At 44.9% G+C, this 18,344-nt stretch overlaps 1 protein-coding gene across 1 annotated transcript in view; it reads right to left on the bottom strand.

Moving 5' to 3' along the window:
• The window catches only part of KCTD19 (potassium channel tetramerization domain containing 19), a 580,310-nt gene that overhangs the window by 310,184 nt on the left and 251,782 nt on the right, over positions 1 to 18,344 (bottom strand). The gene's annotated exons all lie outside the window — the stretch shown is intronic.

An 18,344-nucleotide genomic window follows, 5' to 3' on the forward strand; every position in this document is an offset into this window, starting at 1 on the left:
CCTAGGGAAACACGTCTCTAGGTCCCACTGTAATATCTATAGCATTGTCTTTTCATGCGTAGGTTAGGGCTGTTATGGTGTGGTTAGTTTTCAGTATAAGTTTTGGGTGTCTTTTTACAGGGGTTTGTGTTATTTCACAGTGTCTAGCCCTATTTGAAAGTAGGTTGTGGGGCAAGGGCCACCTTTGGTGGCCTTTGTCACTGAAAATAAAAATGCTCAAGACTAGTGTTCTTCATATCCTGTAGAGTCACCACACAAACAAAAGTCCATTTGATTTAAACAAGGTGTCTAGCAGTGGAAGGAATGTGTGTGCTATTCCTGAGGTGATGGTCATGATTTGAATATTTTTACTTTGTAGTTAAGAAAACAGGGACCTCTTCTGCATCCTGCCTCCTGATGTAACTTAGGGCCAGATGCACTAAACTGGCATGCACTAACAAGTAGTAAACCCTGGCATGCACTAAAGACTTTTTTCCGACGATGGTAGCAGCTAACAAAAACGGAATGTAGATGAGCAAATTGTGTAGAAACCCTATTGTAATGAGATGCACTAACCTTTTCCGATTGCCTTAATGCTGGAAAATCTAATGAGAGGTCTGTACCTCTCGTTGGGGCTACGCGGGATTGAAAGACTGCAACAAAATTAACAAAAAAAAAATAGCGCTCCGCTTTTAAAAAAACGTCCATTTTGGCCATCATTCCCCCCCACTGAAGACGCCGCGCTGCTCACCCCCTCCAATGCGGCTCGATCCAGAGGACAGTGCAGTTGAGGACGCCCATCCATAAAAAAATGTCCATTTTGTCCGTCATTCCCCTCCTTAATAATAAAAACGTCTTTTTTGGCAGAGCTTCACTCAGCTGAGACCTGGAAGTCCCTGAACCAATCACAACGTGTTTAGCAGAGCTAAATGCGCTGTGATTGGCTCAGAGACATCCAGGTCTCAGCACTGCCAAAAAAGATGTTTTTATTATTGTGGGGGAGGGGGGGGGGGAATGACGGCCAAAATGGACATTTTTTTATGGATGGTGTCCTCAACTGCACAGTCCTCTGGATCGAGCCGCATCGGAGGGGGTGGGCAGCGTGGCGTCTTCGGGCGGCACAGGGAGGAGTATTTGGCATGTGCAGAGCAGCCAGCATAACGCTTGACTGCTCTGCGCATGCTCGACCAGCCGATTGGCCGACTGTTTAACGATGGAATAGAGAATGCAAGTGAGCTACAACGAGCAGCTCATTTGCATTCCCTTTCCTTAATGCATAGACACAACAGAGACAGCCTGTAGTAATCAGTGCACGCAACAGCCCCTTGAGCAACAACACAGACACTGCTGTCTAGCTGACACCAACCGGCGCCTATTTTATAAAAGTCTGCTCCCCCTGAAATCAAAGCCTGGCTACGCCTCTGCACCTAAGGTCAGCCTCCTTAGAAAAGATTTGCAGAGCTGTGATGTAGTCATTAGTACACACATTTACATCTCATTTCTGCCTAGAGCAGTTGATTTGGTTAGCACATCCTTCAGAATGTACTTGGGGTCTAGAATCCAACTCTACCCTCCTAGATCCATTTGTTTCTGTTCCAGGCTGCTCCAAAAATAAATAAAATTTTAAACTATGACTTGACTTTAGCCTGTTGCAGGCCTTTTTATTTCCTTTTCTTTCTTTCTTTTTTTTAATTTCAGATAGCCTGGTATCTAGTTATTCCCAACTATGAGAATCTGTTGTCCTGCTTGTCCTCAGAGAAAGTGATCTGTAGCACATGTTCTCTAAGGACAGCAGGATACATATTCTCACATACCCTCCCACCTATCCTAGGAGTTTTATTCTATTATTAACTTTCTAATAGACTGGTTCTGAGCCGTGGCAATGGTGGGTGGGAAGATGCACGTGTGTGTACAGTGCGGACTTCTAAATGCTTATAGAGGTAACTGAGAAGTTTTCTGCACCGGGGCTCCATCAATTACATCACCCCAACAATGGGAATATGTGTCCCATTGTCCTTGGAGAACACCTGCTACAGGTGAGTAACTTTGTTTTCCTGGTTGGCAATGAAATATGGATTAATTTAAACAACAGCACCAGCATTAAACTTAAGCTGAAGACACTGCTGACTAAAAATTCACACCTATCTATGCGGCTCCTACTGCAAGACTAGCCCAATGATGAGGCACAAAAGCAAAAGATGGCTCAGAGCAACGAGACCCCTTGAGTCGGACATGTATGGAACTCTTTTGAAGCTGTCCTTTAAGAAAAATCTGTTGGAAGGAAATAGAGCAGAGTTAAGGAACTAGCTGAACCGTGATGTGTCTTAAGGTAGATTGGTAAATTCAACACCACTGTACTTATAGTTAGCAGCACTAAGGGGCCTTTTTACTAAGCCACAGCAAAAAGCGGCCTACGGCAGTGCGAGCACATCTTTTGGGCACACCGGGCCAGTTTTTCCACGACCTGGAAAAAGGGCTTTTTTAAGGGGCTGGAAAATGGGCATGTGGCAAAATAAAAACCAGCGCGCATCCATTTTCGGCCTGAGACCTTACCACCACCCATTGACTTAGCAGTAAGGTCTCATGTGCTACCCAGGCGGTAGGCATGCAGCGCTCAAACACTGCCATTTACTGTCGGGTAAGCACCACGCAGTAGAAAATAGAAAATATTTTCTACCGTATGTTTTTGAAACGTGCCAAATTCAGAATTACCGCCCAGGGCACACGGTAGCAAGGAAGTAATGCCAATTTGTTATGCCTTTGTAAAAGGGCTCCTGAATATGTGGATAGTGTTGTGACAGTGCTAATACTGCCTGTTTAAGTTAGACCTGCTAAACATAGAACTTACCCAAATAGCAGCTGATTATCTGTGCTATCCAGTTAATATTTTGGCAGGTCCTTGTTCTTCCCTTATCCCAACCCACCAACATGTGGTAATATCTGGCGTAAAGCAATTGAAATTACCCAATATTATACATATTTTTCAAGTCTGTGGCAGTGGGTGGCTGGGATCACATGAGGCTCTGCAAATAAAACACTTTTTGCTTATTTTTGCTTATTTACAACCCAAATTGTTAGTGACTTCTGCGCAGTCTGTATTGAGGCACCAGTCCTCAATTTTACTTTGAACTTCTTTCTTTTATTTTGGCTGGAGAAAAGAACTTTTATCTTCTCTTCATATTGGAAATAACTCTCCTCATGCCCTGTGACCTGTACTGGATCTATATTTACATCTAACCTATTTGCAGGCTCAATGTGGCTCACAAAATGTTATAGCAACATGTACACATTATAGGATAAGAATTTCAAAATATAGATGTTATGGTATAAGCCAGTCATCAGAATTAAATGTGTAGCATGATGTTGTGTTGGATCAGATACATATATATACACCAATATATTTGTGCAGCTTTTAAAAATATATATTTGACACTGCAGCAGAACTGGCTTTCATTCCAAAGCCCTCTTCCCCCTCCCTTTGGGGAACATTTAAAAGACAAAGGTACTGCTGACCTCACCTCCCCCTTTAACAAAAGACTTCTCAAGTAAGAGACTGCCTCAAGGTTAAATTGACTCTCTTCCTCTGATCAAAAAAGCCTGGCTGATCAACACAACAAATATCAAAGGTATCCAGTAGAGGCAAGGAGACAGGCAGGTGGGAAAGGTGTGAAATACAGCTACTAAAAACAAAGGACACCTGCTGGCTGCCCCAGACAAATCTTAGAGTAAATTCAAGCAGAAAACCCTGCACTACAATAAACCATTTGTCAGCAAAATCCAGACAGCAAGTCTTGTGATGTCATAAGACATGAGACCAAGATACCACAATGCTTTAATGCCCAAGGGTTGTGTGCAAACCAGGAAACTAGGACAGAGATACACATGGCATGTCTTCCTGCAGCTTGCAAGAGTATAAAAGATAGAAGCTGTTCCAGACAAGCAGATGCTTCCCTTCAACTGCAACACAGATTCTTCTCTTCCTGGGACCTGTAGCCCACCTGCCTGCTATGAGGACCTCTTCTGCAAACATGTGCTTACCTCATGCTGTTCATACTATGTAACAAGGACTTGTAAGTAACATAACTTTTGATCTAGACCTGCTACTTTACTTTACTTAAGCACAGATTATCTGTAAAGATTTGTAAGACCTACCTCTTGTTTGGTTTACATGATTTGTATATTAAATCAACCTTTTTGAAGCTAAAAATATGGTCTCTTTGTGTTCTGAGTATATGGTATCTTTTATATATACTTAATTTATTTAATTTATTGCAATTATCACCTTTGGTGATTGGTGGAGAAATTAATATCCTAAAACTTATAAATACAGCGCCTGCTCTTAAATTATAAACAGTAGCGAGTGCTCTAGAGCTCTTTCCCCCAAGTAAATCATTTCTTGTAACATAGATACAGATGGGTAGGTAGAATATCAAAGCAATCATAATAACTGAATAATAATTTTACAATTATTACAAATAAGAGTGCATAAGTAAATCATATTGGATTGGAAGTGGATTGAAAGATCAACATTACATAACATAACATAATGATATCAGGACAAGATATAATATTCAGTCGTGAGGATGTAATTAGGATGGACAGATAGGAGGCTTCCTTAATAGTTGTGATTGGAATAATTCTAATTCCACTATATCTTTTTTGAGATACGGCGACCAGAATTGAACACAATATTCGAGGTGCGGTTGCACCATGGAGCGATACAAAGGCATTATAACATCCTCATTTTTGTTTTCCATTCCTTTCCTAATAATACCTAACATTCTATTTGCTTTCTTAGCCGCAGCAGCACACTGAGCAGAAGGTTTCAACGTATCATCAACGATGACACCTAGATCCCTTTCTTGGTCCGTGACTCCTAACGTGGAACCTTGCGTGACATAGCTATAATTCGGGTTCCTCTTTCCCACATGCATCAGTTTGCACTTGCTCACATTAAACGTCGTCAGCCATTTAGACTCCCAGTCTCGTAAGGTCCTCTTGTAATTTTTTCACAATCCTCCGCGATTTAACGACTTTGAATAACTTTGTGTCATCAGCAAATTTAATTATCTCATTAGTTACTCCCATCTGTAGGTCATTTATAAATATGTTAAAAAGCAGCGGTCCCAGCATAGATCGTCGTCAGCCATTTAGACTCCCAGTCTCGTAAGGTCCTCTTGTAATTTTTCACAATCCTCCCGCGATTTAACGACTTTGAATAACTTTGTGTCATCAGCAAATTTAATTATCTCATTAGTTACTCCCATCTGTAGGTCATTTATAAATATGTTAAAAAGCAGCGGTCCCAGCACAGATCCCTGGGGAACCCCACTAACTACCCTTCTCCATTGAGAATAATGACCATTTAACCCTACTCTCTGTTTTTTATCTTTTAACCAGTTTTTAATCAAAGTAGAACACTACCTCCTATCCCATGACTCTCCAATTCCCTGTGGAGTCTACTACTACCCAGATGACCGTATGGCCCTGGGAGGGACGTAGGTTGGTAACAAAGTCCATGGATATCTCTTGCCAAGGAAGCTGTGGAACTGGTAATGGCTGTAAAATCCTCACGGCTTGCCAAAAGAGGATTTGTTTCGGGCACAGACGGGGCAGGTGGAGACAAAATGCAAAACATCCTGAGCCATGCGTGGCCACCAATAATACCGGGAGATTAAATTAAAGGTCTTACGGAACTCAGAGTGCCCAGCAAACGTAGATGACTGTCCCCACTTGAGAACTTTCTTTCTGGACTGGGGTGGAATGGAGGTCTTCGGGGTGGCTGAAGCTACAGTGGCGGAGGCGATACAGGCAGGATTTAACACAGGATAGAATTCCTCGGGCTCTTCGGAAATATTAAAGGTCCTGGAGAGTGCATCTGCTTGAACATTCTTCTCGGCAGGACAGAATATCAAGCGGCAATTAAATCGGAGGTTTAGTCTTTTAGCGTCCTGGAGGTATAAGAGGTTTTTGTGGTTGGTGATCACTGTGATGGGGTGTAAGGCCCCCTCCAGAAGGTATCACCACTCCTGGACAGCCAATTTGAGGGCCAGCAACTCCCGGTCCCCAATGGTGTAGTACGTTCTGCTGGAGAGAATTTCTTGGAGAAAAAAAACAAGGATGACGCTTGCTGGAGTCTGCGGCTTGAGACAGCACTGCCCCTGCCCCCAGTGATGAGGCATCCACTTCTACAATAAATGGTTTGGTTATATCCAGCCCTCGAAGCACCAGAGCAGACAAAAAGGCTTGCTTAAGGGCAGAGAAGGCTTCTTGAGCCTCGGGAGACCAGTTCTTCACATCAGCCCCTTTCTTAGTAAGTGCGGTCAGAGGTGCAGTGATAAGGGAATATTGCTGGATGAACTGTCGGTAGTAGTTGGCGAAGCCCAGAAAGCGTTGTAAAGCTCGGAGACCCTGAGGCATGGGCCAATCCCGGATGGCTTGGAGTTTGGTGGGGTCCATTTGGAGCCCTTCTGAAGAAACAATATATCCCAGAATTGGAATTGACTGTTGGTGAAATAGTAACATAGTAGATGACGGCAGAAAAAGACCTGCACGGTCCATCCAGTCTGCCCAACAAGATAAACTCATATGTGCTACTTTTTGTTTATACCTTACCTTGATTTGTATCTGTCATTTTCAGGGCACAGACCATATAAGTCTGCCCAGCACTATCCCTGCCTCCCAACTAGCCCGCCCTCCCACCACCGGCTCTGCCACCCAATCTCGGCTAAGCTTCTGAGGATCCATTCCCTTGGAACAGGATTCCTTTATGTTTATCCCATGCATGTTTGAATTCCATTACCGTTTTCCTCTCCACCACCTCCCGTGGGAGAGCATTCCAAGCATCCACCACTCTCTCCATGAAAAAATACTTCCTGACATTTTTCTTGAGTCTGCCCCCCTTCAATCTCATATCATGCCCTTCTCTAGTTATCATGCATTTCTCTAGTTTAGCGAAGAGGCGATTATCTCGGAGGCATTGGGGAACAGTGCATACATGATGGGGATGATCTCGAACAGAGGCAGAGAACACTAGAATGTCAATCCCGGATGGCTTGGACTGTTGGTGAAATAGTAACATAGTAGATGACGGCAGAAAAAGACCTGCATGGTCCATCCAGTCTGCCCAACAAGATAAACTCATATGTGCGACGTTTTGTGTATACCTTACCTTGATTTGTATCTGTCATTTTCAGGGCACAGACCGTATAAGTCTGCCCAGCACTATCCCTGCCTCCCAACCACCGGCTCTGGGACAGACCGTATAAGTCTGCCCAGCAATATCCTCGCCTCCCAACCACCAGCCCCGCCTCCCACCACCATAGTGATAGTGTCCATATCGTTGCTTTTGGAAGAAGTGGTAGACAGCAATAGTTCTCTATTGTTGTATTTTGCTCTGCGATAGGCTCTTTTGAGAACCCTGTTGGAATATCCACGATCTCTAAGCTTCTTTTTAAGATCCTTCGCTTGCTGTTTGAATGTAACGTCATTGCTGCAAATTCGCCTGATTCTCAGGAATTGAGAGAACGGTAAGTTGTCACGCATGTGTGGAGGACATGGACACTATCACTATGGTCCTAGGATACACAGAAGCGGGTGGGCACATAGCCAGCATTCTTAGAAACAGATGGGACATTTTACAGTCCTTACCCATCTTTCAAAAGAAGAGATTAAGAATAGCCTTCTCCAGAGCCAACAACTTAAAAGACAAATTGAGCCCGCAGACTTGAGAACTATCCAACCATCTAGACTTGTTGGTCATTTTAAGTGTGGCAATTGTTCTTTCTGTAAGATCATGACACAGACGAAATCGTTCTATAATGCCCACACTAACACTACTGTTCCTCTCAAGCAGTTTTCTAATTGCTCGACTGATCATGTAGTATACGCTGTGACTTGTCCATGCAATAAAATCTATGTAGGCATGACCACTAGAAAGCTGAAAATCAGACTTTCCGAACATAAATCTAACATAAGTAGAGCAGTAATAAAAGAACCAATGGTTGAACATTGTGTAACATTAAAACACACTTTTGATGACCTTAGATGTTGTGTTATAGATAAAGTGGAAGCATCCCATAGGGGTGGCAATCGAAAACGTTTGCTCCAGAGGAAAGAGACCAGATGGATTTTTAGTCTTAACTCTGTAGAACCTTATGGTCTTAATAATTCCATCGACTGGCACGCATTCTACTGAATATTTTGGCATTTGCTTTCCAACTGTTCAGAGTCTAAGACTATAGTATAAATCCTTGTGTGTCTGGTAGAACGTCATGTATAAGTTGTATTTTTAGAAACATATATTATTTAGTGACGTTTGAATAAATAATGCCACCAATGTAAGAACTGTGAGATTAACATGGGCGATCTATTACCATCTAACCGTCCTCAGTGTTTGGTTTCTGTTATTAAATTGACGAGGTGGACAGCAATATGCGAGTATTTTACTGTGAGAGATTTTTGAACAACGTATGTCTTACAGCACGATACTGTATGGCTGGAGCGACGTAACTGTATAAAAGATGCGGCTCCGCACATTTGCATTAGAAGACTGTTTATGTATGTATGTCAGAGCTACGCTTGACGTTACCATTGACAACTCTAGGTACGAACGCAGTGACATCATCACGTTATGTACGTTAGTCACGTTATAAGCCCTCAGTTAGCGTGAATCCCTGTTTGAAAAGATTTCCAAGACCGTTAAGAACCGGTCGTAAGATTAATGCCTCAGTATGGTAAAGTAAGTAATTATATTTTGGTTTTATTGTAAGTTTAATCCTCTACAGAGGTAAAGCTAGCATTGTTGGCATTATTTGTTAAGATTAGCGATATCGTTATGTTATCGAACGATTCCTGAATATTGGTTCAAGCTTATGGTAAAAGCTCAATGTCTGTCAGGCATTTTCTAAAGAATTGTATATACTTTCAGGTTTCTATCGCATGATGTGTAGTTTGACGACTCTTAATGATATTTAAGAACATACCATAGATTATGAAGTATTTCAGTCTGTATAATGTTAAACATCTTTAGTCTTGCTAAGTCATTACTTCATGATTTTGTATTATACTGAATACTTTAGCCTGGTGAAGTGTAGTCAATGCATAAAGTATTCCTGAATTAGGTGGGTTATAGCAACAAGGCTCAACAGCCTCCAATAAGCTTCCTAAACATACATGTAGATTAAGCTATGAACATTATTGTTAAATATGTGTTTTATATATTTTTCACTAGGTGATACCCCTGTTTGACAATCTTATTGGGCAAAACCTGAAGAAGCCTATAATAAGGCGAAACGATATGGGCCCCGTTGTTTATTCAATTTAAGACTTGCTTAACCAGAGGGGTTATTGCACTACTTCAGTGAAAGCTAAGTTTTGAAGTTTTTTCTGTCATTTATCTATATCGTATTATCTAACAAATATTCAGCAATAAGACTGATTGTTTTGATACATTTATTCAAATGATTTTTTGTTCATAAGCAAAGTAATATGGGTAAAACATAGCCCTATGAACGAGATAGGACCGCAGACCGTATAATCTCTTGTAGATATTAAAGTCTTGCAGGTCAGACCTCGGTTTATCCTTGGTCTCTGAGGACTTTACCTATATTCATTAAGAACTGCAAATTATCTTACCCTTTGGGTTTTATTTCTTTGCTGCTCTCCAGTATTGTGGAACTAGAACAAGCAAAGCAGACTAGGCAGGACACAAAGCTGACCCACACAGACAAACAACAGAACTATGGCTGAAGGCTGAACCTAGCACACAAACAGACCGAGAAGAACAGAAGCAGAAGTGCACACAGGCACCCTAAACAAGGAATCAAGACAGAAGTGCCCACAGGGACACAGGCTATGAACAAGGCGACAAGAAATCAAGACAGAAGTGCCCACAGGCACACAGACTATGAACAAGGCAACAAAAAATCAAGACAGAAGTGCCCACAGGCACACAGACTAGGAACAAGGCGACAAGAAATCAAGACAGAAGTGCCCACAGGCACACAGACTAGAACAAGGCAGAAGTGCGACGCTGCACACAGACTAACCTGGAGACCTTTGGCATTGCAAAAGCACTGAATGAAAGTGCACCACTTCCTTATAAACAGGACAGAGGCAGGAAATACTTCAAGTTAATGCCTGGCAGTGGTTGCGGCGTCACTACGCAGACTGCGAATGCATGTGTTCCCTTATCTCGACGATTGGCTGGTGAAGAGCACCTTGGAGGACAGTGCTTGGGAGTCCATGTGGATGACTATTCAGGTGCTGGAACTACTAGGGTTCGTAATAAATACCCCAAGTCCCATCTCACTCCTGTTCAGAAATTGGAGTTCATTGGAGCATTGCTCGACACGAGAACAGTTCGAGCCTATCTTTCCGAGGCGCAGGCAGACAACCTTCTGTCCCTGGTGTCCAAGGTTCGAGCGTCTCAGCAAGTCACAGCTCAGCAGATGTTGAGATTCTTGGGGCACATGGCCTCTATAGTTCATGTGACGCTCATGGCACGTCTGCATATGAGATCTGCTTAATGGACCCTAGCTTCTCAGTGGTATCTGGCCACGGGGAATCTAGAAGATGTCATCCCACATTCTCGTCAATGGTAGACGATTCGATCCAATCTGACCACGGGATGTCCATTCCAAATTCCTCAGCCGCAAAAGGTGCCGACGACAGATGCATCTCTCCTGGGGTGGGGGGCTCATGTAGATGGGCTTCACAGTCAGGGAGCGTGGTCCCCCCATGAAACGAGTCTTCAGATCAACCTCCTGGAGCTCCAAGCGATCTGGAACACTCTAAAAGCTTTCAGAGATTGGCTTTACAACCAAATGATCTTAATTCAAACAGACAATCAGGTTGCAATGTACTACACCAACAAGCAAGGGGGCACCAGATCTTGCCCTCTGAGTCAGGAAGCTGTCCAGATGTGGCTCTGGGCATGCCATCATGGCATGTTTGTACAAGCCACTTATCTGGCAGACGTAAACAACAGTCTGGGCGACAGGCTGATCAAGGTCATTTAACCTCACAAGTGGTTGCTGAATATGAACGTAGCCCGCAAGATCTTCCAAGCATGGGGCACCCCCTTGCTTGATCTTTTCAACACTCAAATCAATCACAAGGTCCCTCAGTTCTGTTTCAGACTGCAGGCCCACGACAGACTAGCATCAGATGCCTTTCTCCTACATTGGAGAACAGGCCTTCTGTATGCTTATCGTCCCATGCCTCTGGTGGGAAAGACTTTGCTGAAACTCAAGCAAGACCACAGAACCATGATCCTGATTGCGCCATACAGGCTGTGACAGATTTCGTTCCCTCTTCTTCTGGAGTGGAGATTGGAGTGTTTTCTAACCCTTATCACACAGAATGAGGGGTCGCTTCTACATCCCAACCTCCGGTCCCTGGCTCTCATGGCCTGGAGGTTGAGAGCATAGAGTTCAATTCCTTGAGTCTTTTGGAGGGTGTCTCCCGAGTCTTGCTTGCTTCCAGGAAAGACTCCACTAAGAGGTGTTACTCTTTTTAATGGAGGAGGTTTGCCTTCTGATGTGACAGCAAGGCCGTAGATCCCCTTTCTTGTCCTACACAGACCCTGAAGACCAACTACATTAAGGTTCACCTTAGTGCAATTAGTGCTTATCAGCGTTTAGAAGGTAAGCCTATCTCTGGACAGCCTTTAATTGTTCGCTTCATGAGAGGTTTGCTTTTGTCAAAGCCCCTGTCAAACCTCCTCCAATGTCATAGGATCTCAACGTCATTCTCATCCAGCTGATGAAAGCTCCTTTTGAGCCACTGAATTCTTGCCATCTGAAGTACTTGACCTGGGAGTTCGTTTTCTTGGTGGCTGTTACTTCAGCTTGCAGAGTCAAGTGAGCTTCAGGCTTTAGTGGTGGATGCTCCTTATACTAGGTTTCATCACAACAGAGTAGTCCTTTGCATGCACCCTAAGTTCCTGCCAAAGGTGGTGCCGGAGTTCCATCTGAACCAGTTGATTGTCTTGCCAACATTGTTTCCCCATCCTCATGCCCACCCTGGTGAAAACAGCTTGCAAACCTTGGACTGTAAGAGAGCATTGGCCTTTTACATGGAGAGGACGAAGCCCTTCAGATAGTCTGCCCAGTTATTTGTCTCTTTCGATCCCATTGGGGAGGGGAGTCGCCATTGGAAAGCGCACAATCTCCAACTGGCTAGCAGATTGCATTTCCTTCGCTTATGCCCAAGCTGGGCTGACCCTGGAGGGTCATGTCATGGCTCATAATGTCAGAGCCATGGTTGCATCGGAGGCTTACTTAAAGTCAGCCTCCATTGAGGAGATTTGCAAAGCTGCAACGTGGTCTTCAGTCCACACATTCATATCACACTACTGCCTTGAGCAGGATACCCGATGCAACAGTTGGTTTGGGTAGTCGGTGTTGCAGAATCTGATTGGGGTCTAGAATCCAACTCCACCCCCCTAGGCCCGTTTTCTTCTGTTCCAGGCTGCATTCTCAGATACTTGCATATAATTTCAGGTTAATCTGACTGTCTTTTTGTGTATGGTGTACAGCGCTGCATATGCCTTGTAGCGCTATAGAAATGATAATAGTAGTAGTAGTAATCTATGTTCTGCCTCGAAGGTGTGAGCCCAATTGACCAATGTTTATTGTTTTGGGTGAGCCTGGATGCTAGGGATACCTCAACTGTGAGAATAATACAGCCTGCTTGTCCTCGGAGAAAGCGAAGATACTTAACCTGTAGCAGGCATTCTCGGAGGACAACAGGCTGATTATTCTCACAACCCCACCCACCTCCCTTGGAGTTGTCTTTTCTATCTGTCTTCTACTCATGACTGAACTGAGAAGCGTGGCCGTGCGGCAGGCGGGAATGCACTCAGCGCATGTGCAGACGCGTGTTGCGCTGGAAGGGCTCTAGCAAACCTTTTTTGCTGTACTAAATGCAGGTTCCTGGGCTGGCGCGGATCGCCGGCCCAACTGTGAGAATAATCTGCTGCCCTCGGAGAATACCCGCTACAAGTAAGTATCTTCGCTTTTTCAGCCCTGGCAATGCACCCACACACCATCCATTATTTCTCCCAGATCCGTCACCCACACAGCAGGCTTATGTTTTTCCAGTTCCCCTGCATCCACACACCACATATTTTTTCCTAATCCTCCTGCACCCACACACCATGAGTTATTTTTTTAAAGCACCCCCCTGCACCCACATACTATGCATTATTTTTTGCAAGCCCCCCTGCATCCACACACCATACATTATTTTTTTCCCAGTCCCCCTGCTTCTACACACCATGCATGATTTTTTCAGTCCCCCTTCATCCATACACCATGCATTATATTTTCCAGTCCCCCTGCACCCACACACCATGACCATTTTGCAGAAATGCAAAGGCCAGACAGCAGCGGAAGCGGGCAGACAGGAAAGAGTGGGATCCTTTCCTGTCTTTGAAGAGGCCACTAGAATATCAGGGCAGATGAAGGTAGGTCTAGGGAAAGCCGCCGAGGCTCAAAGTGGTGGTGGTGGGGGGGGGGGGGGGCAGATAGGGTCAGTCAGCCAGCTGGCTAAAGTGGAAGTTTATTTTATTTATTTGTTACATTTATATCCCACATTTTCCCACCTATTTGTAGGCTCAATGTGGCTTACATAGTACCGGAGAGGCGTTACAGATTCCGGTGTAAACAAATACAAAGTGATGTTGTGGTAAGATAAAGTTCATGTGGCACAGCCACACTAGGGAATCGTACAATGGAAGAGTTGTGTTATGTCCATTACGTTCTTTAGTTTTGTTGTGTTGCAAAAATCAGGCATGTTGGTTCGGTAGGTTTGCCTTTTTAAACAGGTGAGTTTTTAGTGTGTTTCCGGAAGTTTAGGTGGTAGTTTGTAGTTTTCAGGGCTTTTGGTAATGCGTTCCACAGTTGTGCGCTTATGTAGGAAAACTGGACGCGTAAGTTGATTTGTATTTGAGTCCTTTGCAGCTTGGGTAGTGCAGATTTACGTACGTTCATGTTGATTCAGATGTGTTTCTAGTTGGTAGGTCGATCAAGTCTGTCATGTATCCCGGAGCTTCACCGTAGATAATTTTGTGAACCATAGTGCAGATTTTGAAAGCAATGCGTTCTTTGATTGGGAGCCAGTGTAGTTTTTCTCGAAGGGGTTTTGTACTTTCAAATCGCGTTTTTCCGAAGTTAAGCCTAGCTGCCGTGTTTTGAGCAGTCTGGAGTTTCTTTAAGGTTTGTTCTTTGCATCCCGCATAAATTCCATTGCAGTAGTCTGCAAGGCTTAGTCCATTGATTGTATCAGGTTGCGAAATGTTCCCCTTGGGAAAAATGGTTTCATGCGTTTGAGTTTCCACATTGAGTGGAACATTTTCTTTGTTGTGGATGTCACTTGGCTCTCTAGTGTTAAGTTGTGGTCCATTGTAACGCCAAGGATTTTCAGGCTGTCTGAGATAGGGAGGATGTAATCTGGGGTGTTGATAATAGGGGGGTTATCTGCGCTGTGTGGCGATGAGAGGATGAGACAGTGTGTTTTTTCTTTGTTTAGTTTTAGTTGAAATGCCTTTGCAAAACAGTCCATGATGTTCAAGCTGATCTTGATTTCGTTGGTGATTTTTGTCAGAGATTTGTAAGGAATGAATATTGTGATATCGTCTGCATAGATGAAAGGGTTAGGTTTCTCCCTTATATGGTGTGTAGCCCCACCCAGCGCATCCCAGGATGCACTTGCGGCGTCGAAGGAAGAGGAGGGAGGCAGGCTGCATCCCTCCTTCAACTAAGGTAGGGGGGGCCTGGAGGGGATTCGGGGTTATTTTTACCAGGGATTCGGCAGCAGACAACTCTGGGAGTTGGGGTGGGCTGGAGGTCCGCCCACCCCTGTCGCTCGCTGGGAGGGAGGGAGGGAGGGAGGGAGGGAGGGTTGACCGGCGGCAGCAGCCACTGGACCACCAGGGAGTCTTTTTCTGGGGGGTTGGGGGGGCTGGAGACCCACCGGATCTCCAGCCCTCCTGAACCTGGGAGGAGGGATCGTAGGGGGGAGGGGGGACCGGCGGTGCACCGGACCTCCAGCTCCCGTTGCTCGGGGCAGGGGTAATCAGGGCCTGGTGGTCCCATGGACCTCCAGCCCCTGTGTTTGACAGGGTTGGGATTTTGACAGCCCAGACCTGTTAAACAAGTGCGGGAGGATTGTGCTGAGCGCATGCTAGGCACAATTCGCCCGCACTTCTACCCCATGATCAGAGATAATTGCACTGCTCAAATCTGCATGTATTATCTCTGATCATCGGTGCGGTAAAGCCCCGCGCTGTTCCAGCGCTAGTTTAGAGCACTGTTTGGAACAGCGCGGGCCTTTTGATCATCTGCCTGTCAGACTCTGGTTTTAAACTTCCACAAATCTTCTGTTTTTTCATAAGTTTAACTTTTCTGATAAATGCACTTAAACAGTCCCAAACATTGCTTTTCTTAGCTACAAGTTCACTTGAATGCAGATCAGCCAACAAAGTCTTCCATCAAATAGAGAAACAAATGGCTGCACTCAGCACTTCCATGTGAAATTCTTGGAAACAGTGCATGGGTTTCCTTTAGTTTCAAGGAATCTAAAAAATTCAGATTTATAGAATTAGATTATGTAGTTAAAATAAATTTTTTAACTCACGGATTGCAGGCTTGACCTATAGAGTTTCTGGTTCTGACATCCTTGGATGGTCCAATTGATGCAGGTTACTGTAGGCTTCCTCTTTATTGTCCCAGAGGAAGGAAATATGTGAATAAGGATCCAGCTCCAATCTCAGTGCATGGGGAGAGTTATTTACGGGAGATAAAATTTCTTTTCTCCAGCCAAAAATAAATGAAAGAAGTTCCGAGCAAAATTTGTGCAGCGCTGCGTACGCCTTGTAGCGCTATAGAAATGCTAAATAGTAGAAGTAGTAGTAGTAGTAGTAGTGGTGGTGCCTCAACACAGACTGAGCAGAGGTCAGCAGAAGTTTGGGTTGTAAATAAGCAGAAAATGTAGTTATTTAATCCAAGTTACAGAGCCTGATGTGAAAGTCAGTCAGCTAGCTGGCTGCGGTTGTGTGTACTGCTAGAGGGGCAGGGACAGGCACAAAAAAAGGTTGCTGTTGACGTTTTCACAGTAGTACCATGGTAACCGATGTGCCATTTGGATTGGATTTAAAAAACAAACCCCATTACCGTCTCTCAGCCACGAACAAGCAAAGCTTTCCCTAGACTGCTGCAAGGACCTTTCCCCTTTATGTAGCATAAAGAAGGAGGTCCCACGATGTGCATTCTGACTCCTGATTGGCCAGATTGCTAGAATTCTGTGGGAAAATGCTGAATCCTGTGCCCCTGGGGAATTCTGTGCAAATTCTTCGTTGCGCAGTTGTGCAGAATTCTGACAGGAGTAGAATTTGCACACTCAATATTTTGAGCATGCTGTGGCAATTTTTCAGCTCTAGTTTTCAATCAGCCCCTTGTTCATGAAATCTACTGTCATTACAGTTTGTGCAGCCCCTTTCATGTCTCTCCTGAAAATACAGTTATTGTTCAGGCACTGTCTGCCCAGATGGTGGTTGATGTTGAAAGATTAAAGAGAGACATTTTCGAAATGACGTCCAAATAGCAACATAAACATTTATCTGAAAACTTCTAAAAACCAAAGGCCATAATGGAAGAAAACAAACATTTTCTGGCATTCAAAAATACCTACAATAAATAAGAAGTACCAAATCATCATAGATGTTGTGTGATAAATGTTTCCGCAAATCGAAAATACACTATACAAAACGTTTATCAGCGGTACTGATCTCTGCATCAAGACCACGTCCATGGCAACGTTCACTCCACTTGCAAAATGTCCATATATACCTCTGCACATAGAGGAATGTCCTTCAGCATGCCTAGCCATGCCACTTAGAAGAGAGCCCAATTATTCTGTGACAGAGACTGAACTGCTAGATCTCCTGTGCCAGAGGTACAGAAAACACTTATTTAAGCACAACCACCATCTGTCATGTCCCTCACCTCCGTAGTGGGGCCGACACTCCTTCGGCGGCGCGTGCTGGGCCGACGCTCCTCACCTCTGTAGCGGGCCCGACACTCCCTCTCCAGCGCTGTGCTTGCGCCGATGATGCTGGCGTTGCCTGCCATTTCCGCCCATGCCATACGCACTCTGGAGCCCCGCCTCGTGGACTGCTCGGGCTGTGGCCCCGCCTCCTTGCTCCGCAGGGATTGGCCTTCCCCTGCAGGTGGGCTCATGCTCTCCTCTCCAGCTGGTCCCTGCTGAAGTCAGACTCTAGTACTATTTCTGGGAAGCTCTTCCTCTTCTGCCTTGCTTTGGCTTCTAGTTGACCAGCATTATCTTCACAATGCTTTGGCTTCTAGTTGACCAGCATTATCTTCACAATGCTTTGCTTGTATCTCGTCTCCTGCCTGCCTGAAGACCTTGCTTGTTCCTGGATTACTCTCTGTCTGCTGCCTGCCTGAAGACCTTGCTTGTTCCTGGATTACTCTCATCTGCTGCCTGCCTGAAGACCTTGCTTGTTTTTGGATTACTCTCTCGTCTGGTGGCTGCCTGAAGACCTGGCTTGTACCTGAATTACCTCTCTGCCTGTTGCCGGTCTGTTGGACATTTCCTGTACTCGGATCACTTCTTTCAGCTCTCCTCCGTTGGGTCTCCTCATCGCCCCTCTCATTGGCCTTCCACGTAAGTCCTCTCGGCTGCCCGCATCTGGGGGCTCAACCCCCGGGGAACGGCGGGTCACTGCAGGTGAAGCTCAGGGTTTGCTCGGCCGCCAAGCAGAGTCCGGAGGCATATCATCGCATCCATCTGTGTTCCACTTGGTAAAAGAACTCACAACCTGACAGTAAGCCGAAGCCATGAGTTCGCCGGTGTCACAACTGTGGTTGTGATCCCTTTCTGACTCACCTTATGTCCCGATGCTCAGCTGCTGTGCTGGCTACTGTCTGTAGGGTTTCTTTCCTGTGTGTTTCAAGCCTCACTTTGGGTTCTGTGTATTTCCTGCTTCTGTCCTGTAGGGTTTTCACTTCCTCTGTGTTTCAAGTCACTTCAAGTGCTGCGTCCCCTGCCGAAATCAAAGATACTTCCTGTGAACTGGAAGTATTGGGATATGAGTGTAAGTGTCCTTTAAGTCCAGAGAGCATAGTCAGTTGTTTTCCTGAATCATGGGAAGAAGGGTGCCCAGGGAAACCATCCTGAACTTTTCTCGCACAAGGAATTTGTGCAGGGCCCTTAGTGTCATGTCTGTGGTCGTGACCACCCTCAGACTTACCTTATTTCTGGGGGTTAGCATCTATGCTGGCTTCTGTCTGCTTCTGTCTAAAGGTGGACAAAGCCATGGGGCCGGACGGGATCCACCC

This window comes from Microcaecilia unicolor, chromosome 5 (assembly GCF_901765095.1).
Source record: "Microcaecilia unicolor chromosome 5, aMicUni1.1, whole genome shotgun sequence".
In the NCBI taxonomy this organism is placed as follows: Eukaryota; Metazoa; Chordata; class Amphibia; order Gymnophiona; family Siphonopidae; genus Microcaecilia; species Microcaecilia unicolor.